The sequence below is a fragment of the Thermobia domestica genome, chromosome 1 (assembly GCF_964235325.1).
Source record: "Thermobia domestica chromosome 1, izTheDome1.hap1.1, whole genome shotgun sequence".
Classification (NCBI taxonomy): domain Eukaryota; kingdom Metazoa; phylum Arthropoda; class Insecta; order Zygentoma; family Lepismatidae; genus Thermobia; species Thermobia domestica.
Window position 1 is genome coordinate 251,122,646 of NC_137454.1, and position 25,812 is coordinate 251,148,457.

Here is a 25,812-nt window from a genome sequence, read left to right on the forward strand (position 1 = left end):
TCGCGGTCGCACCCTAGATACTGGCACAAACCATGTATTCAAATGAGTAAGCGCATGCCGAAGATGTACGGTACATCGCGACCTAGAGATCGACCGCGAGGGTGAATTAGTGGTCGCGATGATGAACAACTGAATTTGTTTTTACATCGATGTTCAGCGGAAGCATCGCTGTGGTTCGTGTTCTCATTGGCTCTTCCTGAAGCGTTACACGGAGTAAAATCTTCATTTGTTTATAATTTCGTCTGCAGAGGATTGTGTGTGTCTATGCTCGAGAGGTTTTGTTGCACTATTATATTTGATTGAAAGACATATTAATAGAACTAATGAGGAATGTTCCAGCAATATGGAATAAGAAACACAAACAACATCATAATAGGTACGTTTTAAATAAAGAATGGCTGAAAATAGTAACTGAAATGGGAATGTCAGATAAGTTATTTATTTGAGAATTATACTGTAGCTTAGTATTATATATGGCAGTGGCGATCACAGGGAAGGGGCTTTTGGACTTAAGTCTGTAAATTGTCGATTTTTTAAAGAAAAAAAGAAGCTACTGTTAATCATATCTATGCTCAAAAAATCCACGCTCCTACCCAATTCTCCGAGATTAATAAAAAGGGTTTCTTCTAAATTCGTTATTGATATAAGGTAAAGGAATACCTGTAAAGACAGGCACGTATCCATAGAGAGGAAACGTCGAATAATGGAATTGCAGTGCCGAACTTCATTTGCTGCAGTTAATACCCCCTCCACCTCCCTGAAGACATACCTGATTTATTTATTTATTAAATTTTACTGGGAAACTATTTCTCGCCTGAGTGCTGAAAGAGGGCATTTTCCTCACAGAAAATTGAATTAAAGGTAAAAGTCTTTGATTTAGAATATTGATAGAGATGAACAAGAGATGAGACTCAAATATTTTTGCGAAACAAGAGACGAGACTTCGGTATTTCTCATATCTCGTCTGGCGTCCATCCCTATTTATAAACTGGTCCTTTCAATTTCAAAATGTGGTTTTGCAGTGATTTTTATGCACTGACGGAATAATTTTACATGCGTCACAGCAATGTTTCTCCTTAAACTGAGAACTTAGCAGCGAGGGTGCGACCTCCTCGCTATGTGCGCCCTTCATCCATCGCGACCTAGACATCGAGGTAGCGACCGCGACTTAAACCTCGACCTCGATGGCGAAGTATCTTCGGCGTGTCCCTACCCTAACGCTAGACGGCATACATCTATGACGACCCGCCAGAAACTAAGAACTTGGCTAGGAGCTTTTACTACATCCACTGAATAGCTCGGAAAAATAGTGCAAGGTTATCGAGCAAGATGGTGCATACGTAGTTTCCTACTGTTACTTTAAATCACAATAAAGGTATTTTCAATTTTTACCTCCGAAGGCTCAATGCTTTTTGCTGATATATGGGACTATTATTCCATTATTGTTAAAGAAGTTGGGACATTTTTCATGATAAGGCGGATGAGAAAGTAATAAGAGTTTTACTCTATATAAAAGGGGTTTTGAAGTAATATACAGTCGGGAAATGAATTACATCCAGAATTGTTATTCCAAATGGACACAGATGTCTCTTTTATCCTATAACATTGATCCACATTATTAAGGAAATTACCATCCAATTGTGTTTTTAAGTACACAAACCCATATGGTACTACTTAATGTTATTATTTCTCTTTTTTAAGGAAATAAAAATAGATGCAGATAAAATGCACATCACAATTTAGAAAATAAATGTGAAATTAAATATATAGTGAAAGTGACTAATACCATGGTAGAATTTCTTTTGGTTTCTGTCATTGGGAACCTTGAAGTTTTCCATGCCTTGTTTCTAAAAGCTGTCAAGGGTTCTTTTCTCCTTTTTTTCCATAACCGACTGACTACCCTTTCTATCTTTTAGGTGCTGCTGCTATCGTTCCCAGACATTTGTTTTTAAGGAAGATGAGAAAAGCTGTAGAAAGATGGACAAAGAATGTGTGTTCTCGAAATATTATATTAAACATATTTTATCCTTAACATACTATTTTTTTAATTATCTTTCCTAAATTTTCAATGTTTTATTCTGATGACAGAAGACTTCCAGACAATTTCTGCCACTTGGAGATAGAGATATAAGAAAGCAATCAAGAAAAAAAGACTCATTTGAGATGGATAGTTAACAAAAAGTTTACGTTACGAATACATCGACTTTTTACTTTTTAAATGTTTTTCTGATTACTTTCCTATTGTACACACAGGAAAGAAAGGATTTGATAGTTGACAAATTTTCTTTTGTCAGTAACTCGGGAACAAATGAATTAATTTGAATCTTTTCGTTGCTGTCCTTAGAATAGTTATAACTTGATAACTTGCCAAAAATCGGTACTCTATTAGGTTATTTTTTGTTGAGTTATTAGGAAAAGAAATTTTGTCAACTGAAGAATACTTTCTTTTGTGACTGTACACTACGTACTAGTGAGTAGTACAATTTGATCCAGGGCTCGCTATTATGAAACCCACCTTCAACTAATATTGTTTCCATTGTCCAAATTCAAAGTTTCAAGCAAGAAAACATAATCTTGATCAAAGAAAAATATATTTAAAAAAGTAATCGTTTTAAACAAAGATGCCTTATAAGTATTGAGACAAACAAACAATATCAGCGATGTGCTCAAAATCATTTTACAATACAGTATTGCCAATTTGGTAACTTCATTGTTCGAAATCTACTATTGAGAGTAAATTCATGTGTTCATTAATTTCGATAATTTGTTATCTTCTCATTAGCTGCGGATACGAACCACGAAGAGTTCTAACGATGGACAATCAGTAAATTCAGATTCTACTTGATTCACTCTAATCAAGGGGAGAACTATAGCTTAGTGATGCAAGGGCTCCTAATTCGAATCCAAGATCCACGAATTTCCAGTAGATAACACAGCATGACTGAGTTTCTTCGGAATTCTTCATTCTCATTCCAACAATTCGTCCACCATTCATATGCTTTTACCATCCGTTTACTTTAGCACACTCTAGTCAGAATTCTAGGAATTGGGCGTGTTCATTATACTAGCTCCATTTCTTCACATTTTACAAAAATGCGAAAGATTAAAAAGCTTTGCACAATTATTTAGTATTTAGAAATACTACTTACTTTATGACATCACCGACTTAGACGACTAACTGGGGAAGAATTAAGCTCACCCTAAAAACTGGTTTATTTTACTCAGTAGTAGTATATTACATTTTCTAGAAAATTATGCCTAGAAATATCAGTGCTACTAGCTGAATCTGAACATGAATCTCCCCACTTCGTCACTATATCTGTATATTTCCATTTACAGACACAAGGAAAGTACGGGAGGATTCACAAAGGGTGAATTGCTATAGACAAACACATAAACGTAGCATTTTAATATATTTTGTAACGTTTGAGCAAATTAAGACATCAACAAACTGATTTCACCATTGTGTTTGTCTTTAAATTCTAGCCTAAAATGATGTGTGCATGACCATGTTCCCATTTAAAAATCGTGACGTGAATTCAAGATGGACGCCATCTTGGTCACCATCACAATCCGACTTCCCCCACGGCCTACTACGTTACTACATGGTTGTTGTTCACTATTTTCCATGAACACGGATTTTACAAGGGGTGGTAAAGGACTTACGGCCCAATATATATATATATATATATATATATATATATATATATATATATATATATATATATATATATATATATATATATATATGTGTGTGTGTGTGTGTGTGTGTGTGTGTGTGTGTTGCTAGTAAGAGGTAAATGCAAAAAAAAAATTAAATAAAATAAAATAAAATAAAGGGATTTCTCCACGAAGTGCAAATACACAACATTTGTTGTATTACTTTACATTTAATATCTACATTAATTGATTTACTAATTAGTAGGTACTCATTTGTCAGCAGGGAAACTATATAGGATAAGCCCTACAATTTAAAATACTAAGTGAACTACTGTAGTGTATGCGATCATATTCCATCAGGAATCGAATCGGGGCATTGTGCATCAAAGACATGCGAGCTTGCTACTTGACCAATACTTACATTAATGTTGTTAACACTATATTATTATTATTATTATTATTATTATTATTATTATTATTATTATTATTATTATTATTATTATTATTATTATTATTATTATTATTATTATTATTTTGCTAACATTTCTCGTTAAATATGTCTACTCAAATCTACAAGTGACGATGAAACTCTGATATACAATTTTGAAACAAACTTGAAGGGAAAAATGGACAAAACCTTAAAGGTGCCCATTTTACCCCGGTGCTCATATTTCCCCGATTTACTCTACGCTTTTGTAATAAGAAATTCTTCTTAGGCATTTGACATTTTTGAGTTTAACGTCCCAGAATTACGTATGTCCGTTAGGCTAAGGGACACGGTGATTAAAGCAAGTGAATGATAATGGAAGAATTGGTGGAATGAGAAACTGGGAGTTTTCCGAGAAAATCCACGGGCAAGGTGCTGTTCATCACAAACTTAATTGGTCGGGGATTGACCCAGGAACCCCGCACACCAGAAAGAAGCTCTCTACTACTGAACTACCCTGTCCCCGGAATTCTTTTTAGCCTCGCCAATTTTGTTTATTAAGATCTTTCTGCAAATATGAGTAGCCAATATTTACGAATACTAAACATTATCAGCTAATAATAACTCGTTGGTTAAACTTCAATTTTTAGTTAGTTTTTCTTTCCTTCTTTCTTTTTTCTTTTTAAAAAAATCTTTTAAAAAATTGTCAAAAATCAATCTTCTCAAAGCTAAATCTGAAAAAAACTCAAATCTCCGTAAAATTGCAACTTTTCTTAGAACACTTGTTCGCAATGAATTTTTCCCACTTCATCCAAAGAAGATTAAGAATCAAAATTCGAAGGTTCCATACACGGCAGTTCCATTTAATTCTCAAGGCGATTTACGAAAGGAGTTTTGCACTACTACACATTTCTCACGTTTATTAAGAAATCGGATCTAGTGTCTGCGGTTTTTCTTTTCTGTTTATACACGAAACAAAATAAATCTCTAAACAAATAAAAATATCGTATTAACACACTACAAATACTAGCACATGAAACATGGTTGCAACAAACGTTGCATTCGTCCAAATTACAGTCTTTACTAGTTTTTCACATCTCAGTTAAATTTCTCTCTTCTCTGTTATACGTATAGAATCGGCCTCAAAAATGATATCGTTTTTAAAATTTTATATATATAGTTTTTAAGCTTCAATTTACGTCTATTCACACTTTAATATATTCAAAACCTAGTAAATTACAGTAAAACCTGTCTTTAACGGAAATATTTCGCGGTCCCATGAATTTTGGAGAACAAAACGTGTAAAAGTCCCTTCATTAAGCGGAAACTGTGTTACGCGGACAACGGAAAGAAAAATAAACATTTAACGGAAAATTCTGAGTTCCGGACTACAGCGTTTAGACATTCTGTGAGACATATACATTACGCTGTCTGCGATAAAATATTCGTTCTTTTGTTAAATATTTCTGGACAGTGTTGACCTTCCCCAACCCCTACTCATATTCACCCATACAAATTGTCCTTAATCCCCGCAGCTTAATCAAGAATCATACGGAATGTCGGAAAGAAGAAAACAAGATAGAGGAAGAAGAGTAATATGATACCGAGTTCCAAGAAGAGTGTAGAATAAATACATATCAAGATGCTCTCAGAAGTTTAAAGGAACTGCAAAAATTTGCCTTACGGAAAAATGATTCTGATTCATTTAGTATAATTTCTCAGGCTAAAGTGTATGCGGAAAGTCAAGCAGCCAAGCAGCAATGTACACAGAAAACCCTGCTTGGCTATTAGAAAAATAAAGAAAACGTGTGCATAGTATATTTTGTATTCATTTTAATTTTTTGTGTATTTATTCGTAGAAGAAAGAAGTACTGTAATAGAACAATGTACATACAGCAATATATTTTCTCAGTATGTCCCTTTATAAGCATGTATTTTTAAAAAACAGAAATGAAAGGCCTACCTCCACGAAGCGAAAACCTGACTTTAACGGAAATTTTTGCAAGTCCCGCTCGATTCCGCTAAAGACAGGTTTCACTGTATTTGCATTTGCGTTCATTTTTACAATCTTCAATGTATCAATGGAAGTACATAAACAATTTACTTATGTTTAAATATTTATATATGCATCGTATATTTTGTTCTCAAAATATCAGAGTGGACCAGTTTTAGTCAGGTGCAATGATTCGATGAACAACCTATCAATTTCACTCAATATTCGCAAGTTATTTATTTTTTAATGAAGTGCAAATTAATTCTATCCTTTTATTTACATATTCAACAACCGGAAAGAAGTACAGGTATTTTTTTTATGACAAGTTTTATAAGCATAACTCTAGATTACTAACATTATTACCAATATTTGGACTATAATAACTTAATTTGAAGTTAAGGATTCCAAGTTCCAAACCTGATCTCGTCATTAGGATTATATGGTGAACACAAATTGTGCATTAATTTCGTCCACTTTCTTGAGGTTCTCCAAATTACTACGCTTTATTATTCCACCAATACTACTTTAATATTTATGATCAACTGATCTATTTATAGAAAAGGACGCAGCCACAATAACAACTTTACTTCATTACTATGCACGGCTGAAATTTAAAATGAATTTTATTGCAAGCAGACGAATAGAAAATGCAATTAGTGATTGTGAAAAAATAGATGGAATTAAGAGTGTGAAAGGAAATAGTTAAACAACAAACAAACACAAAACAAAACAAAACAAAAAAAAAAAAGCTCTAGACACATATGGCTCACCAGAAACTCACATGGATTAAGGTCGAAACAGTGCTCTTCAGTATCAGGGAAGAAAATTCTACCACTGAGCCATCTATCTGCTGCCCGTTTAGAGAGGGTCAGTATAACATTTCGAACTATTGGGAGACCTGGTGAACAGGACAATTCTTCAATGCAAAATGTGCTCCATATCTGAAACAATTATGAATATGCTTCTTCACACGTTCCTCCATGCTTCTTTGAGTTCTCAACACAGGCGAATTCTGAATAGCTGTTACAGTTATTCAGGAGCTTCCTCGTGACTCTATGGTTAGCGTACGAGTTTGGCACGGAAGACTCGGGTCGATTCCCGGTGGGAACTCGTTGGGTTTAAATACCACATTAAGCTGTAGGGTCACGTCTCATATAGCCTCGCTGCTTAAAGGGACGCTAAACACTATTGAAGTAACCAAGCGTTCTTATTGTATCATCCAGGTTACTCAGCTTTCAGGTGACAAGAACAAATAGCCACGCTGCTCCCATCTCCATTAAACCTCAATCATTCATTTATTCATTTATGCATCTGGACTTTATTTTAAAATAAGCATTTGTTTTTTAAAACTAAACATTTTTTTTTAACATTGTAGTACAGTTAGTTGGTGCATATTTTCTGCTTTCTCTAGGCTTATTTTCATCATTACGCTCAGCCGTATATGTGACGGAGTCATGTTTTCAGTTAAATGCCAGTAAATAATATAAAAAGACTTCGTCCTGAGAACAAACTCACTTCTTTTATTACTGGCACTTGGAAAACATAGTTGAGTCTTGTATTCATCTTTTGCCATGAGTATACTGTTATTATTTTCCTCGTCCTTTTCTTTTTCTGTTTTGTTAGAGAATGTCTCTTGCCTCATTCTGTTGTTTTCTACATACACAGAGGTCTTGATGAGCACATTTCTTTCGTCTCGTCAATGTGATATAATAGTGGCCTTTGTTGTTTCTACAAGACGTGTTTCCTTCTACTCTCAATAGACTACGTTATTTTATTTTTCTTCTTTTCTCTCTTTGACGACATTTCATGCATTTAAATTTCACTCTTTCATCCCTAAAGGTTTCCTTATAGCATGTTTATATTCCCTCTGTTTCCCCTTTATTTCCTATCTTCGTCCCTTTTAGTTGTTATTGTTCTTCTTACATGTCTCCTTCTTGATTATGATACTTTATTTATTTTATTTTATTTTATTTATATTTTTTGTTTCTTCTAAGGATAAATATACAGACATTCGTATGTTCCTATGGTTACTGTCCTTGAATGGAATATAATGTTGAATCTAGTAACTATTTCTTGAGTGAGGATAGAACACATTTATATGTGAATCCCTGGAGCATTCATGACACCAAAATCAGATTACAAGTAATTGTATTTATCGTGCCGACATCGATGCGTGTAATCTTGGGTTCTTACACCCTGTTATTTTCATTTAATTATTCAATCAACTATAGCTCTAAAACACACACCAAACGTTAAAAGAAACCACAAAAAAAAAAAAAAAAGTAACAGATCACAGGATTTTGGACTTTGTATCGCACTGCATAAATACATCGCAATCACTACGACAACAAATCCAACAATAGCCCTACAATGAGAAGAGAGATCATAATCTGAAGGAAAGAGGTAGCAATCCACCGAGATATGTTTGGAGTTTGTTAAAACTATCAGATCATTACCACTTTTGAATATTCACTATGAAAAGTAGCCAGGAATGATGGACATCATTTCCCTCACATGCTGGAACGGATAAACAAAATCGACTTCTCTCGACTCAATTATTTGAGCTTTAGGTCAATAGTAAAAATAAAAATACAGGGTGTCCGAGAAGTCCTTCCCTGATTACAGAAATTGATAACTCAGGCTAGAAATAAGATAGAAATATGAAACTGGTGTTGAATTCTTTACAAACTATAAAAGTTTTTGTCTGTGTTAGGTTTGTTCTGTTTACCAAGTCTCAATTTTGTTTGTTTTAGGTTTGTAGTACGTAAGTAAGAAGCCCAAGAAGCCATGCCAACCAACCAGGAGAAGGCACAGTGTGTCCTGTGGTACCATGAGACACGATCACCAACCACGGTGCAGAGACAGTTCCAGACAACATTTGGGAGGACTACTCCACCTGATGTCAAGAGCATTAAAGCCTGGTATGAGAAGTTCAAGAACACAGGGTCGGTTGCTGACCTTCCGAGGTCTGGTCGACCAAGAACTTCAGCAGACACGGTGTAGGCTGTGCGGCAGTCGCCTAGATGTGCTACGTGCTACCAAGGGTGCTCATGTGGAAGTGTACTGATGTGACCAAAACTTTTATAGTTTGTAAACAATTCAACACCAGTTTCATATTTCTATCGTATTTCTAGCCTGAGTTATCAATTTCTGTAATCAGGGAAGGACTTCTCGGACACCCTGTATCATGTTATGCTAGCTTCAGTAAAAAGTTTGCTAATTTTACTTACATTGTTAGATGAAAACGCCAAAGTAACAATGTAGATTAACAATAACTGCTACGTAACTCGAAAGTTCGCAGAAATAAAAGCTTTTCAGGAGGTCCCAAATAGTTTGAGTAATACTGCCAAAGCGTACAGAGGAAACCCTAGAAACTAAGGTTTAAAGTAATTTATATTCGCAAAGGTCAACCATGAAGTACGGAGTCATAAGCTCAATCTCCCAATCAACTTCAGATTTCTCCTCCTCTTTTAATGCAGAAATCTACATTACCTAGTATTGCCCACGAGACGATACGATCCTTTTCTCGTATCGTCTCGTAATTTTTGTAGAACTCTCGTCTCGAAAGTTTTTCTCGTCTCATTTTGTAAATTTATGTACAAAATTCATGACCTGATTTCTTTCCTTAATTTCATGCAGAAGGTATATATATCAGAATTCTTACGCATCACTATAGGTTTACGAAAGATGGTATACAACGACATTTAAACCAAATTTGTGTAATGACTTGTATATTTTTAAAATGTTGATAAATGCTTTTCAGTATGTCCGTACATCACTTTATCAATTTATAGTTTTTAATATTATGAATCGTTTAACACTAAAAGAGTGTTTCACATCTAAGGCTTGGTTGAACTAGTCTCACCGAAAACACTCGATAAATTTCTCGTCTTGAAAACGACAAGAGAATTGCAATGTTTTCTTTTGTGTTGTCTCGAATTTAAAAATGTACTTCTCGATTCGACTCTATCATTTTTGAAATAACGCAATTATTGTCTTGTGGGAAACTAGTATTAGCTTATTTTGAAAGATATTACATCATTAGGCAGAAATCTATTAGTACGTGCCAAAGGTGTAGGTTGGGGACATATTAAAAAAAAAAATTAAAAAAAAAACGAAGAGAGTGAATGAAGTATGTTTTACAAAAGAAACATTTTCGTACAATTTCCATCAAATGTTTGTCATTTCCGCACATACAGAAAAGAAAGAAAAAGAAATAGTGATCGCAAATACGAATCTTCACCCTTCTTCTCTTCTTTAGACCACACATCTAGCGACGTCTGTGAGAGAAGAAAATGTTACACCGTGTTGAAATTTCATTATACCCTCAGAAACAGTGTGATACATTTGATGGCGTGTTCGGATCCTACTGTGAGGCTAAGAGTTTATTTGGTAACCATGAGGTTAAAAATGTTTGCTAGAGGTAGGGAAGAGGTTAATGGTAAGGGAATCAAATATATTTTGGGTTCTACTCTTGTACCTAATTAAACGTTTTAATTTGATATGCTTCGGGAAGAGGACCGAAATACATTTCAACACAACGGAAACGAAAACAATAATTTGGCAGATTTGCAGGGAGAACCGAAACCATTTTGATATAATCATTTGCAAACATCATTAGCTGAAGGATCTTACAATCTGCAACAATCTGTAACAATGTTGAGCACTATGAAATGATAATCCAAGAGACCTACCTACAGTGTTTTGTTACAAAAGCCTATTTCTCTTTTCACTGCAATCTCGCTTCCATTTCAATGTTGATGTTGGTTCCAGCCCGCAACCGACTTTTGAAGAAGACTGTTTTCGATACTGAATCAGAAACTTTTTTTTAGGGGGGAAGGGGGAGATTGGTTCCAGCACCAAACGCCTATTAGTTCCGTTATCGTTAACGATCCTGCTAGAAGTAGAAATCCTGCTCGCAATCATTTTTCATCAGGTTGAACGCGCGGCCGATGTGAATAGAACACTCGTCTTGAGTGCTTTGACGGATAATGTGAAGTAGAGGTAAATTTAAAACAATGAAATGAAAGAAAATATGTTGTTCAACATTCCATGGTTATGGTCTGTAGGTTAAAGAAGACAGATAACAAACTTCAAGTGAATGGTTATGAAAGAGTTGACGGTATGAGACTGTGGAGGAAACAGGAGAAACACGGAAAACTTTATAAGCACAAGGTTGTTTGCTACAAACCAGAGACCCTTCACATTAGAGATGATCGCTTTACTACTGAGCTTCTGTACACCTACCTTTTAATCGAAATAGCTAGAAGTAGAGGAATAGGCTTATATGTACTAATAGGAGTTTACGCAAAGCACGTACAGTATCTATTTATTTCTAGTAGAAGGGGGTTCGAGGAAACAAGTAACAAACAAAAATTCTGCTACGTCAAAACCACCATATCGTTCATAGCAATTTAATATTTAAAATTAAAATTTGCAATAAGCTCTTGTGCCTTCTTCGTGGAGCAGTGACTAACGTGCATGTAGTCCTGGGTTTGATGGTTAGTGGGAGTACCTACCTCGAATATAATTCCGAGTAGTAATTGAGATCCCACTTTAAGAAGTACACCTCGTCTTATATAGCATCGAGGCTCAAAAGGAAACTTAAACTTTAATTAAATAAATAAACCCAATATTCCAATTTTGAGAATATTTAGAAGAAAACTATTCTGTGCATCTCTACATTTCTTGTAATTTTTATTTAGCTCAAAAGACAATTACAAGACATTAAACTACAATATAATTTTAACTGATGAACATCTTCCTCATTCACAACGTTTCAGGCGGTCTGTTATTACGAGACATCATAAATGTAAACAAGGATGGAAAGCTACGTTATATTACACAAAGGGAAGGAAGTATTGTTCCAATACAAGAACATATCAGCAAAATTAATTTTTCCTTTCAATTTGACCTTGAAAAAGTACGGTATCGTGTGAAAGAAAGTAAAGTGCTGAATACAAGAAACAAATTGGTGCTAATTACTTTAGAAAGGGAACATTGTATTGTAGATGCATACATACACACATCAGCAGCAAATACATGAAACTGAGGAAAATCCTTTTACTGATAAAAGATTTAAAGGAAAAAAAGAACGAAAAAAGAGAATAGGCAAGAGATAAAAACGGAAGTGAAGAAGCAGAAGAAATCATTAACTGTTTGGCACCTTACCTCCGACCAAAACCATCCATTAAAAGAAAATGTGAGATTGGGGAAAGTTAATGGTTTGGAAAGAGTTGAAAGACATTATCAATCCACTTTTATAACGCTGTGTTATATCCATGTATCTGTTGAGCATAATGGGCGGGTATACTGTTTAAGGATAGAACATATATGCGTGTGAGTTTCGTATATACACATACAATACAATACTTTCTCCATAGGAGGAAAAAGTAGCAATTCCAGTTCCCTTTTCTCTTTTATTTATCATCCGAGCAGGTTAACCAAGAAAAAGAAGTACCCAATAAATTACAGTTTAAGAAAATATTTGGAAGCTATTTCCTACTATTATCTGATTTAAAAAAAAAAAAAAAATGAAAGGAAGACTTACTGCCTTTCCCCTTATTTGTTGTTTTGATTATCACATCATTTGGCTCTGACAACTAAATAACAGACTAGGCTACACAGTAAAGAAAGTATCTCAAAATTTGAAGCACTCGTTCTACGTCATTTGTAACATCAATAATGTTATTTCCTAAATTATTTTTGGAAATGAGTGCGTTTAACACTATGGCTTCGTTGACTCTTAGGAACCAATTTAGTTCGATTGTACCGCGTTGATTTAAACTCTTTTAATAACTGTATGCCCGTTTCTATTGTATAAAACAAGTGAGTTTCATCTAGCATTGTGAAACCAAGGCGGACTTCCGAACCATGTGAATTCAATACTGAAACCAGAAGTAGTATATCTGTGTAACTTCCGGCTACAAATAGACAAATAAAGTCAGAGATGGAACATGTTTTTCGGACGGTAAATTCAGATCAAAACTGCCTCACACAATTATTAGATACTGCTGTCTCATACTATAGGAATAAATATTGAAAGAGTTTCAGAAGAAAAATAAGAACTGAAAAATCAATCCTTAGAATACCGAATCCATATCAAGAAAGCATTTCTCTCTCTGTCTCTTACCGTTTTTGGTCTATGGAGATGAATACTGAAACCGGAAGTGGTAGTGGTAGTTTTAGTATAGGGATAACAACGATGATCTAATATATTCACGGGGATCTGAATCGATTCCAAAGGGGAAAAAACGCATTTTGCTATCGATTATCGTTTTCATTTCCTGATGATCAATGTTGAAAACGGAAATTGTTGGTTTCTGCCACTTCTGGTTTGAATAGAGGGTTAACGGAACTTATTATTGGGGACACTGAATAGATTACAAAATAGTTTATCTTTAATTCGTATCCTTTTCATTCTGATTCCTGTCGACAGACAGACGGACACGCTGTTCCATAATTCCCGGAGGAAAGGGGCAGGAGAGATTGGCAAACTTCGAAGGGATCAGTGCTCTCCTGGAGATGCGATGACAAGAAACAATCTTGCACGTCTCACGTTGAGTCCTCCTCGACCCTGCCTGATTTTCCTATCTCAAGACTTAAAAGCAGTACTGCAATTTTCCTGCATGGCTTATTGGTACGATTTACAAATTAACTATGAATTACAATCGCCAGTGGTTTCTAGGTATTTGCTCGATTAGTAATACGTCTTCACAGTGCTTCACGGCACAGTTTAATTCATATCGTGAAGTCTAAAACCTGAAGTAATTGGACAATGTATTGAATAGTATATATTCAGTAAGCACTATGTAATAGGGTATGTGGTATCAATGCGGTAGTCAAATTATTTTCAAGCATCACGGAAAAAGAAAAGGATGGTGCACGGAGAAAGTAAACACGAGTTCTGCATGTTACTTTTTTAAAAAGACAAAATCAGTTGCGACCTAACTACACTTAAATTTCACATAGATTACGTAGATATGAAGCAAATCAATCTGGAATGTGTAGATACTGTATATTTAAAGAGGAAAGTTCTCTGTCACACAATGACCACAGGATGGTGTATTGTGAATATAAAAATTATAATCAAAAGCCATCTGAATAGTTGAGGTCCGTGGAATAAGTAGTAAACACTGAACATTGATTATGTAACCCCAAATGGATGGAACAAGAGAGTCTGTTCACAAGCGGAAAGCCAGAGATCGATTCGTCTCCAGCCTGAGGTTTTATTTTTCAACAAAAATTCCTAATAGATTTCCTATTGTGTGCAAATTTCATAAACCTTTATTGCCTTTTTAATTATGCCTAATATTCAACATGGTAAGCTTCTATCAAATTTAATTGAAAAATGCACATTAACACAAGTTTCCTCGTGTCATTTATAGATAAACGATAACTTGTCTTCCAATGATTGATTCACGATGTGTATAGTGATAACACCAGACAAAAAAAAAAAAAAAAAAAAAAAAAAAAATCAGGCGCAGCACTTTGGCTAAATGCTTTTCAGACTATGTACAAACGCGTTGAGACCTGTAAACACGGCAAAAGGAAACAATGACGCCAGGCCCGAAACCAGCCACATAGATTTGGGGGGCCATGAATATGTAAGGGGGGGGGGAAGTCATTAAAAATTCTTTTACAAATATCTAAATTGTGTTTTTGTATAATTTTGTATTGAGGTCTGGGGGACCACGAAAGTGTAGAGGCCAGGCTCCCTAGCCCCCCTCTGGTTGCGGGCCTGAGCGACACTACATTTTGGAAGAAAGGATTGTTCATTATATGATCACTATGATGATGTTGGAGGCATGGCAGTAATTTCTTACTGAAAATATCTAAATAAACATGCTGATTCATGTTGTCATCAACCTGTATAAGTGGGACCAAGTCATGGTGCGAAGAACATTTCACATCACCATAGAATCACCTTAAGCTCTACATCTGCGAGTGAAACAGTTTATTGCACTTTCTGTACACTCACCGCATTGCAACGTTGGAACACAGATAACATTTAACTCGTAAGATCATACTACACACTTCCAGTCCAACACCTGTCTTCTTAGGCTGGCCACACACTGAGGGAGCAAAAGGGGAGAAGCAAGTGTTCGAATCAATTTTGTCCTAAATAATTTAAGGTCTTTGCTTTCTGAATGTATATGGTACCTTCACATCCACTGCGCATTTTGATCCAAATGAACTAGAATATTATCAGGTCACTAAAACAGGGAATTCAGGTCTCGGACTGCGCATGTACCGATCGAAATGTTCCCGCTATTTTACCGTGTACCCAAGAAATAAGATTAGATGCCCGACACTGCTCCAAGTGCCCCGCGGCGTTGCCCCACATTTTATCTGGAGAATGTATTTACTCAGTGTGCGGATGCTCTATCTGAATGCATGGACAGCTGGTTTCCGACAACAAACCTTAATGAAGCGAAAATGAGGTGCAACACTTGTTTCCACCTGTTTAGTCCCTCAGTGTGTGGCCAACCTTAAGCAAAGCTTTATGCGTCGCTGTGAAAAATAGCCTCTTTCGTGGTACTTGACACTAAATATTCATTGCAGGGAGTTCCTCTCGCAATATTCTTTGGAAATTACTTTGAATTAACCTTCATTCATGGACTGTAGAAAATATCTTTATTGGCCAGGCGTGGAATACGTAGGAGGTCCCACTAGTTTATCTTGCCCACAGTTCGGAAGCCGTTTTCAGTTCACCCACGTGTTACACCATTCCTTATAGTCCCGTTCGACAGTTCAGATTGATAGACCAATACATTGAGCAACTTCATTTCCTGTATGCCCATGGGCACGCGCAAACACAAAGGAAACTTTATGTCATTCTATCACAACTTTGCTTCAACCCATCTTCTTATCTTGACGAGCTTTTTCCACACAATCAATGGGCACAATCACTCCGGTTAACTTTAGTGGTCGTGAGTCTGCGGTGACGGGTCAGTAGTTACGTACGTGTTACCAGTGAAACGCAATCTATAACGATAGAAACGAACTAACGGTACTTCTACAACGTGTGATTAAGTTTCTGTCCGATGTGCCTAGTTTATCTTTAAAATCTTAAACTACAGATCGAAATACGTGATATTTCTTTTCTTTTTCTTTTTTTCCTTCTAAAATAGTAATCAATACATCTTTAATTACAATTCAACCCCACCGAGTTGACTGACTAAAATATTTTTCCGATAACAGGATGTATTTTCCATATCTCTACACATTTCTTGATCTCGTGCATATAATGTAATCAGTGGCTTACTGATACAGAGCTTTACCACTCAATGAAAATTCCTTGCTATGATCTCTAGGTTTGTGGTGGGCAGAGTTGCATCCAAGTTTTTTTCTTCTCCTCGAATTTACCCCCGTTTTCGTTCATTTCTCATATCACAAATTCTTATACAAGTAGAATATCTATTCATTCATTCTATCTATTCATTTTTGATCTATTTAACAGTTTAGGCGAGTTTTACAAATTATAAACATATACAGATATTTATCAATTTAATGAACACCAGGAAAGAGTGCAACGTACCAGATTACTACGGCATTAGATCACCTTTTGTCCTCAAAACGGCTCAGTGCGACGTGGAATGGAGTCAGAGGTTGTGAATGGTAAAGTGGAATATTACACTATTCCGCGTGGAATATTACATTATTTAGTTCTCTAAGAGACAATGGAAGAGGAAATCTGTGCCGGATTCGTGTCTCGAAAACAGACCACTGATGTTTAATTATTTTTAGGTCTGGGGATTGAACAAATCAAGAGAGGTATTCAACTCAACCCCGATGTTTCTTAAATCACAATGCAATACTCCTGCTGTGTGAGTGGGTGCATTACCACCTTATTAACCTAGGGTCTACATGTCCCTTTAAATGGCGACCTAACATAGGCAGTGACACAACCGGTAATAGTTAGCACAGAACCCGCTGAAAATCAGGATATTGCGGCCGATACCATCAGACAGCCGCCATCATTCATGATTGGCTGAGACACTGTGATTCATATTTTTTTGGGTATTCGCCACACATAAACACGGCCCTTGTTTGAAATAAGATGAACTATGACAAATCCGACCATATCACATGTTTCCAGTCATCAACGGTCTAAGTTGCATCATTGGTGTTGTGCCAAAGCATTATGGTTCCTTATTAAGCAGTTTTGCCCGTGCAACCCAATCCCGTATGTCGATGTCATATAACTTGCAGGGGAATAACTGTCGACACAAGCTGTGGGAAATGCTGTTCGAGTTTCACAGTCACTTACATTGCAGTAGCATGTCGGTTCTGAGTATCAATCCGCTTTAATCTCATTGAGTCTTCTTCCGACCACTGTTCCTCTTCGCCGATGTTATTTTGCTATTAATTTTATAGGCGTCATCAAGTTGGACACTGTCAATCGCGGCACACCTAATACACTTACCACTATCGTTATGTTCACACCACATAACCAAGCGCCAACAATTTGCCCTCTTTCTATCACCGTCTGCTCAATTGACTGCACACTTCATTCTACTGCTACTCACGTAGTACGGAGTTTGCCCTAATACACTACCACCAAGACCACGGCCATGCAGTCGCCACCTGACCGTTGCCAACTCAGGCATCTGATGTGTTTCCAATTTCAAGTGTTTTCACTGAATTGATGCGTATATCATGGGACCTCACACGTTTTTCTTCATAAAAAGATAGCAATGCTTAGGCAATAAAATAAAGTAACAAAATAAATAAATAAATAAATAAATAAATAAATAAATAAATAAATAAATAAATAAATAAAAAGATCTTCCGACCCACATTATCTCATGAAGGAAGGATTCTATTTTCTTCACTGTCTTTTACTCAAAGCAATATCATAAGATAGGCAGGTATTTTCATGGTCTCCATTCTGTCTATATACGTACATGTAACTGTACACGTAAAGCACAAATTAACAAAATGGAAAATATAATTGAAATCTTTACGTCATTCCTAAAACACCAATTACAGAGTTGATTGGTTTAATTACGTTTATTAACCATCAATTATTCTGTCTACACAAGTTTTTATTAAATATCCTACAATTTACCCCACATAGAGACCTGCTATTCACTACCGGTACCTCAGGAAAAAAACACTGTGAATTACAGTTCATTTCATACTGTTGTTCCTCTTCCGTTCTGACAAGATAGAAAGAAAATGTTACAAATACGCCATAAACATATAAAAAGAAATTGGGGAAGAGCATTTTTCTTTTCTTTTTTTATTGTCGTTATATTACTGGAATAAGGAAGTGTACACATACACTGACTGGGATTATCCATGGGAAATTTCCCGCTTCTAAAAGAACACTCAAGAGAAAGATGTAAACAACTGTTTCTTAATCATCAAAAGTAGAATAAACAAAGCATTCTGTGTCGTTTATATACAGCCTTTTCAGTTTACAGCATTTAATTTAAGATATTCGCTCAGTTACTTTAAGTGTGTAAGTATATTCCTTCTGACAAGGATCAAGCTTTCTGACGCTCTATAAGTGTGTCGTTCTACAGTGGTTCGGAATATAATTAATGCAAGCAAGAGAATACCTAGCATATTAATCCATACTAATGCAATTCTTGGATACGTAGTGGGGGCCGCGATGACTCAGTGATAGAGCGTTTACATCTGGGGCCTGGGATCCTTGATTCGACCCGGCTCGTGCCAAGTGAACTTCGTGGTGGACAAACACCGTGTGAGTGAGTTTTGTCGAGGGTTCTCCCGTTTCCTCCCACTTTATTCATTCCACCAGTTCATTTATTTCTGATCATCACCATCTCCTTTAGTCTAACCGGCATAAACGTGGGACATAAAATTTAAAGATTCTATTTCATTTCTTGGATACGTGGTACCCCGAATCCGAATTTAATTCTCCACTCCAGCTCCTTAGAGCTCTTCGTAAAGCTTGCACCGAAACGTTTTTGAATTTTTAGTAAATGACTTTCTGAGCACAGTTTATGACGTCACAATTGCTAAACACCTAAATTTAAGTATTATACGAAAGTACGAAAGATCTAGAAAAAATAATTATTAGTTCATATAATTGCGTTTTGTAGATATTACCTGGCTTATTATTATTATTATTATTATTATTATTATTATTATTATTATTATTATTATTATTATTATTATTATTATTATTACAGTTTTGGTTTTCTTCATTGCTTTAATCATTAAATTAATAATTTAAACAAAAAACTTGGGGTAAGCTTAACAGAGAATCTTAATTTCCATCTTCCAATCCGTTTTTGGCTCACATGAAAGAACTGTAACCATATTCTTGTCCTAAGTGACTCAATTAGATACATTACGGTAAATGAGCTAGAACCTGTCCTCGGGCAAAATAGGCTAACGATCATGTACGCTAAGTGAATGCTAAATGATATATACATACATTAATGCAAGAAAACATTCCGATCGACATAGGTTCGTTAGAACTTTGACTCGGACTCACAAAGACTCCGAAAAGTTATTTTCAATACATTTTAAAAAGAATCGTTTACGTTTACGTTTATACGTTTACTAATAAGATAGCAATATATATATATATATATATATATATATATATATATATATATATATATATATATATATATATATATATATATAATTTGTTTCTATATTCTGAAAACGCTTTATAAGACATACGAGGATGTATTAAGAGGCCCCGTCACGGCGAAATTAAAATACCACTAATTTTACAGGATTTATGTGATATCTTCAAATAGATAAAATCTAATCGAAATGTGGAACAAGAGCGCCCTAGACTATTATTTTACAGTACATTTTTTTATTTAACAAGAGATACCGTTATCACGACTCACTTATCTGCTTTCGATTTCCAGCCATTTAGAAAATCGGCATTTATTTTCTCATTTCTAAATGGCTGCAAACGGAAAGCTACTAGGTGACTTGTGATAAAGGCACCTCATGCAAAATAATACTGTAAAAATAGCGGTACTTTAATTTCGCAGTGATTAGGTCTCTTAAAATTATATTTACATTAATATCTTTACTGAACACAACAGCACTTTCATTTATCTATTTTACTTTATGTATTACAGAAGTGCGTCATTTCATAAATTAATGCATTTACGTACGTTAAAGAACACATTTTTATGCATTATTTCTTTGTCACATATAGATCAATTGTGATGTTGATTTTGACGTCAGCGTCCCTTTCTGTAGCGAGGCTATAAGAGATGTGGACCTACAGCTTAACGTAGGATCCAAACCGATGAGGTCCAGCCGGGAATCGAATTCGGGTTTCCCATGCTAAAGGCGCGTACGCTAACCGTTTAGCCACGAGGGAGCTCATGGATTAATCTGGTCGTTCTAATGGAACCTTAATACTATTACCGCTTTACGCAGCAAAATGTATCGCATGACACTGTATACCTATACACTTAAATATTTTAACTTCTCTGTATTTCTGGATGAATTTAACACGAAAAACCCTACTGTACCAGATATTCGTATCAAAGAGTTTGCGGTTCTTTGAGTAACGTTTTCGATTGAGTTGCAGATTTTCTTAATTGAATAATGTCTCAAGTGGACAAGGTACAAGCAAGCACTGAATTTTACCGCATTATGAATATTTTACTTGGAAAACCGTAAGTCAATTTCTAAGACGGTTCCTATCATGCTGAATAAATAGTTTTTTTTTTATTTTACTCCTGTGTTTCTAGGTTCGATTCCCACTCTATTATCTTACATGAAATATCCATGAGATGAAAGTAAAGCAAACATGCACAGTACATACATTTCCTGTCACTCAAGAAACGGTGAAGCAAGGAAATTCCCACACAAAATAAAATGTTTGCCCAAGAGGATCACATCAAGTCAGTCACAACATCGTTTACATCAATGTATTTTCTCTTAGGTTACTGAAAACATTCTGACAGTGAGTTTCATTCTTCGATTGAACTGCTACATTTACTTGTTTATTTATTGAAAAAGAAGAAAGTTAAGATCGCTAGTTTAACGTCCAGCGATTACGAATTCACAAGGCATAGTATCGAATAAGAAGCTTTACGCATCAGAAGCAAGATATCTAAACCCTTTGCTACCATCATCTAATGTACCGGTAAATATTTAATTGGAATTAGACATTATTATTGTGAACAATACTATGAGATAAAGAGCCTGTAGGAGCTGTACCACAAAGACCTTTATATCAGTAATTACGCGTATATAAAACGCACATTATTAACCTGAAATAATAAAATTTGATTTTTTTTTACACTTACAGACACACGAAATAATAGAAAATACCTAATTATATATTTAGCCATAGCCATTTAAGAAATGTAATTGGATCGCTAAAAAACAAAAGTAAATAAAATACATAAATGAATGAAATACATACAGGGCGTTTCAAAACAACACCAACAACGTTTGGGAGGTGACTCCTGACACCAAGATAAGAGGAAAAGTAAACCAACCTGGGTGCACAAATGCTTCCTTTCGGAGTTATAGGCTGCCGAAAACATGAAAAAATGAACTTTAAAGGTTATTAGCTCCAACACTATGGGACCTACCGTAGTTGGGTCAAGACTTTACTTAGGAACTAGTACGTGTCCTATCCAAATAGTCATGTTTCAGAGTCCTGCCGTACTTCCGCAACAATTTTTATAGGTGTGGTTTGTGAGTACTTCAAATTATATACCCGTAGCAAAACTGCCTATATAAAAATCGTTGCGTGAGTACCTAAGGATTCTCAAACTTGGATATTTGGATAGGGCAAATACTAGTTCCTAAGTGAAGTCTTGACCCGACTACGGTAGGTCCCATAGGTTTGGAGCAAGGGACGTTTAAAGTTCATTTTTTCAGGTTTTCGGCAGCCTATAACTCCGAAAGGAAGCATTTGTGCTCCCAGGTTGAACTATACTTTTTGTCTTATCTTGATGCCAGGAATCACCTCCCAAACGTTGTCGGTGTTGTTTTGAAACATCCTGTATAATCTTTAGTTTCATATCAACGCTTATGGCCTATAGGCTAAAGGAGAGATATTTATTAAAAGTAAAGATTATGGTGCAAATAGTGGAATAAGAATGTAGAAGGAAACAGAAAACCCCGAGAAAATTCATCGATATGATTTTGTCCACTATAAAATTGCACTGTTTGGCTACCGCCAGTAACATTGCTTACGAGACGAGACAAGACAGAAATTTCATGACGAGATACGAAACCAAACAGAGCTCTGCAATAGAAACATATAACACGTTTCGAGACAAGACAGCAGTTTTCCATCTTTTCGAGACGAGACAAGCCTAAATGTTGTCTCGTGTACAACAATAATCACCAGACACTAAATACTTTTAAAAAAAATCTCATATACTGATAAAGGAAACTCACTCAATTAATGCACTACTCTGAATCTGTTGAAACTAAATAACATAAATTGAACTCTCATCAGGCTTCATTCTAAACGACATTGGTGCATGGGCAAAATCTCGCGGATGAAGCATTGCCATCCAAAATGCTGCGCAGCAAAAACCTCGCCATTACAAAAAAAGATAAGTCTTTGGAGATTAAATTAATAAATACTTAATTAACGTGGAACCAGAAACGCCTACTTCGTACACTAGAAGCTTAAAAAAATGAGTTTAAAATGAATGAATACACAGGGTGTTTCAAAACAACACTGACAACGTTTGGGAGGTGATTCCTGACACAAAGATAAGACAAAAAATATAGACCAACCTGGGTGCACAAATACTTCCTTTCGGAGTTATAGGCTGCCGAAAACATGAAAAAAAAAAGAATTTTAAAGGTTCATAGCTCCAATATTATGGAGCCTACGGTAGTCAGGTCAAGACTTCACTCAGGAACCAATATATGCGCTATCCAAAGATAGATGTTTCAGAATCCTAAGGTACTCACACAACAATTTTTATGGAGGGAGTTTGGCTATGGCATACAATTTGAAATATTCACCAACTACCTCTATAAAAATTGTGAAAGTACCGCAGGAGTCTGAAATATGGATATTTGGATAGGACAGATATTAGTTCCTAAGTGAAGTCTTGACCCGATTACAGTAGGTCCCATAGTTCTGGAGCTATGGACCTTTAAAATTAATTTTTTCATGTTTTCGGTAGCCTATAACTCCGAAAGGAAGTATTTGTGCACCCAAGTTGGTCTATACATTTTGTCTTATGTTGGTGTCAGGAATCACCTCCCGAACGTTGTTGGTGTTGTTTTGAAACACCCTGTATAATTATACAATAAACTCAAATCAGGACATAAAGTTGCCATGTTTGCTGTGTGAGTAGGACTCTCGGGACAAGGATAGACACTGGTCAGTTTCTGAGTGGCCCAAGAGGAAACAGTTCGTGCCAGGAGCAAAAATCATTGTAAATCGTCCATTAATTGATCCTTAACATGTGTTATTGCCCTTTTTACATATAAAATTGGAAATTATGAAGCAGTACGTTAAGAGTTTGGACAGAAATAGTCTCTGCTTTCGGTACCTCTGTCAGAAATTTCCAGGACTCTCGGATGCCAAAATCAAGGAAGGAGTATTTAACAGACCCCAAATTCGGAAGCTTATGAAGGATCCTACATTCACTACGACGATGAACGTAAAACAGCTTCAGGCATGGGAATCATTCAAGGATGTTTCCAGCAAATTCCTGGGTAATGTTAAAGATGACAACAACCAACAGACTGACGAAACCATGCTGTACAACAAGAAATTAGGTTGCAACATGAGCTTAAAATCACATTTCCTGCACAGTCATCTGGACTATTTTCCTGCAAATTTAGGAGCATTCAGCGAGGAACATGGTGAGCGGTTCCATCAAGACATAGAAGAAACGGAACGAAAATATCAGAAGATATCAGGGGCGATGGGATGTCTCCATGATGTCAGATTATTGTTGGTGTCTAGTTCGAGATAATCCTACTCAGAAACCCAAACGCAAATCAACACAGCGTTCATTCACATCAAAGTGCAGCAAAAATTAGTGTTCTTGTAGTGAGATTCATACATTCTAGCAATAAACATGTTACATTACGTAGTGCTTTTCTGTATATTCGTTACAATTTGATCATGTTCTATTCACATTGCAGATATTGTCGATTATGGTGAACTTCGTATTGAAATTAAAACAGTATGAAAAAAAAAATGATTTCATATTTTCTATAGTAGCAAACTGTATGTGATAAGCAAAAATATAGTGTTCTCGTGGTGAGATTTATACCTTTTACAAATTAACCTGTTACATAAAGTAGTGTTTTGTATATTTGTTGCAATTTGATCATGTCTCATTCAAATTATATATATTCTCTATTATGGTGTTTTCTATCAAAATTACAATAGAAAAAATTCCGATTGCAAATAGCACAAAAACTGTACGTGATAGGTTTCGACATTTGAAATCAGCACACCTAAATTAGGTTAAATCACCTTTTCAAGCTTTTGCCGGAGGAAAAAAAGTTTTATTTCGCTGACCGGCGTTATTATTAAGTATTCTGCCTTTTGGCAGGTCTTGGGACTATTTCTTTTTCTTTTCAATTTCAGGTTTGGGCAGGCCCGTATTTAGGTGAGTGCTATTCTGTGCTCGAGCACAAGGCGGCAGACTTTAGGGGGAGGCAAAATTTTGGATTTTTAAAAATGAATTGAAGATGTTTAATTCGCTCTAATTACAGCAGTTACTAATTAGCTAGCTTATCTGATTATTTTTAAAAAGTCATCCACTCCCACCCCGACCCAAAGGGGTGAGGATAAACTTAAACATCATGAAAATTGATATTGTTAAACTCAGCGATTTCGAAAACTATGAATTCAACACGAATATCTGTCGTTTTTGATTACTTTTCAAATCTCGCTCCCTCCCTGGGGAGTGGAGTATGACTTGAAGTTGAATTGGATAAAAACTGTCACTATTCATCTCAGCGACCCTAAAAATTGTGAATTCAACTCTAATTTTTTTTTTCGTTTTCGGACGGGGGGGGGGGGCGGAATATTATTTAGAGCACAGGGGTGTACAATATATAAATACGAGCCTGGGTTTGAGCCTGGAAATGTTTCTTCCACGTTTCTCGATCTTCAGCTTCTTCTTTTAACTCCCAATACTTTCTTGTATTTTTCAAATCATGTATCAGTTGTGTCCTTCTTCTTCCTACTCCTCGCCTTCCTTCTATCGCGGTATGAAGAAAACAATTTCTTCGCAAGATGTCGAATCCAATTGGTCTTCCTAGAAGCGTCTCTTCCCTCCTGTCTGTTTCAAAACATTCTGACTTGTTACTCTCTCCCTCTCTGTTTATTTTTTCTCCATAGTGAGGCAAAAACTTACTCCTAGCAAGTCTGGGATTGTGCAAGTCAAAATTGAGTTTGCTACGAATAGAATACTTACGAACCCCCGAAGAAAACACTCGTCTGTGGTGTGCCTAATCATTCACTTTTAAAATGTGCGTCATGTACTTTTAATTTTACTCACAATATTGCTCGGCTGCAGTCAAAAATCGTGAAGATCGCTGCATATTTTTGAAGTTAGTAGCAGCAATTGCTTGCACTAAGTGCAGTAGGAACTTTCCAACACGCGGTCGAAAGATAACGTGTCAGAAATACATGCAAAGTGACATGCAAAGGCTGGTGCAATATTAAAAGCAATATAATAAAGGTCGGGAGCGAGAAGTACGGTATACTTTTAGTCATGTTGTTCTGATTTCCATTTGAGTTATAATCACGTTCTTCTATAAATGT

At 35.8% G+C, this 25,812-nt stretch overlaps 1 protein-coding gene across 2 annotated transcripts in view; it reads right to left on the reverse strand.

Annotated features, from left to right (window-relative positions):
• PDZ-GEF (PDZ domain-containing guanine nucleotide exchange factor) overlaps nucleotides 1-25,812 on the reverse strand; it is an 835,430-nt gene that overhangs the window by 686,798 nt on the left and 122,820 nt on the right. The window lies entirely within an intron of this gene.